At 32.6% G+C, this 2,264-nt stretch overlaps 1 protein-coding gene across 4 annotated transcripts in view; it reads left to right on the forward strand.

Moving 5' to 3' along the window:
* IKZF2 (IKAROS family zinc finger 2) overlaps window positions 1-2,264 on the forward strand; it is a 179,353-nt gene that overhangs the window by 165,217 nt on the left and 11,872 nt on the right. The window lies entirely within an intron of this gene.

Raw genomic sequence — 2,264 nt, forward strand, 5'->3', positions numbered from 1 at the left:
AAAGAGTGATAGTAATCAATTGCTTTCTCAAAATGAAATATTATATAAGTGAAATAACAAATAACAATACTTAAGGGAAATGATGTAGCCTACTAGCCAGTTTTGTAATCTTTTTAAATTTGCATTAGTGCCAGGTTTTTAAGCTGTTTTCTTTACACAATGTTAATGCTTTTAGTATTTAATCTAGAATGAAAAGAAATCTTTTTTTTAAATTCTGCATTAAAATACATAATGCAGCAGCCTACATTCAAGATGTTTCATATTTGGATCTATAGTTCATATTTTGATCTTTGTTTTCATGTAGCCTACAGTTTTGAACAGAAAAGATTAAATGTGATGTGTTAGACTTTCCTTTTTCATTTCCAAGCCCTCAGATATTCTTTGATACTGGCCTGCTATGTATACAGAATGATGCCAACTCTGAATGTAAGTTGTAAAGTTATCTCTGAGGATACAGAAGCATCTAGGTTTTTTTAAAAAAAATGAATGAATAACAGATTCAATATAAAGAATTATCACTATATATGTAATATATATTCTTATAGACTTACACAGAGTAAAAATTAGAAGAGATAAAAATAAACAGATTCTCACATTCTAGTGTCAAAACGCATTATAGAACATCCTTGTGAGGGTTGAGTAGTGACTGAGAGAAAATCTTTTCTTTGGTTATTTCAGGGAGGAGAGGGTGATACAATTGTCCTACTCCAATAAACACTTAGAGAAGATTTCTTTTCAATCTAAAATTAAAGAACTAACAAATCACCAAATATCAGTTTAAGACAAGCTGGAGAGATTAACTGACAAAGTTCATTGAAGGAATGCTGAAGGGTAGCCCCAAGGATCATAGTTTATACTAGGTCAGTTTAAAACTAGCCCCTGAGAGGATACTCAGATCTGCCTTGGTCCCTAAGTTACTTTTATTTCTCTGTGTCTCTTTCTTCCTGTTTATAAATAACTTTTTAAAAATGTCATTCATCTGTTTTTAAAATTAATTTGATGGATGTCCATTAAATGTCTATGTCTCAACTAGAGACTAGTATAGTTGGAAAAATATGAAATTTATTGCTATTCTATTTTCTGAATTTACTTAGTTCTGCTCTTTGTAATATTTTCATGTTTCCTTTGACTTAGAGACGCTACTCTCGATTTGATTAAACTCCTTAGAAAAGGATAGATTTTTAAAAAGTACATTTTGATTCTAAAATAAGGACATTAGATTTTTATTAGAATTTGATGGTATTTTTTCTTTATTTGGATTCTATCCTAGTGGTAATACACAGTTGACCTCTGAACAACATAGGGGTTAGGGGCAGTGACCCTCATACAGTAGAAAATTTGCATATAATTTACAGTTGGCCCTCCTTATACACAGTTCCTCCATATTCACTATTCTGCATCCATGGATTCAACAGTATTTACTGGTGAAAAAGTCCTCCTATAAGTGGACCAGCGCAGTTCAAACCCATGTTGTTCAAGGGTCAACTGAATAACAAACAATTGCATAGTAACTGTTTTTATGATGTCTTTTGAAGTGAGAAATTTCATCATTCCACACTTATTGTAAATTTCTTTTTATCATGTCCCTCAGTTAAATATTGTTCTTTGATTTTATCAAGCCCTCCAGGCCAGTGATCCTTGAACTTTCTGTATATGTTTCCTCCTCTCTTTTCTTATTCAGTTTAGATTATATGACTCTGTTGTCCTGTTGTCCTTCTACCTTTCTCCTAGTAAAACCCCACTCTCTAATGGAGCCAATTGAGCCTCTTTTCCACATATACATAGCTGCTAGTAATTTTAGAGAAAATCCCGCAGCCTCATGAATTGGCATCACTGTAAATAAATGAGTAACTGATCTCAAATACCGGTTGTCCCATCCTTACTATATAGCAGCCTTCCTTTAATTCATCCCTGAATAGCTTTCTCTCCTACTCGCCACTTTGGGCATTTCGACCTTTCTCTACTCTCCCAAAACATGGTATCTCACTCCTTGGTGATGTTACATCTAGATTCATAGGAAATAAAATCAGTTGAAATGATTTCAGTATAATATCACTAATACTGTAGGATCACGTGCATTCACATGAATACTTCCTTTCATTGATGAAAGAAGCATCCTTCTTTCTGATTAATCCCTCTTCTTGTGCTCTGGAATTCTCCTATCCCAGCCCCCAGATAACTTACACTATTATTTCCCCCCTTTCTCATATATATATATATATATATATTTTTTTTTTTTTTTTTTTTTTTTTTATTTTTGAAGG

The sequence above is a fragment of the Lipotes vexillifer genome, unplaced genomic scaffold (assembly GCF_000442215.2).
Source record: "Lipotes vexillifer unplaced genomic scaffold, Lipotes_vexillifer_v1.1 scaffold1514, whole genome shotgun sequence".
Classification (NCBI taxonomy): Eukaryota; Metazoa; Chordata; class Mammalia; order Artiodactyla; family Lipotidae; genus Lipotes; species Lipotes vexillifer.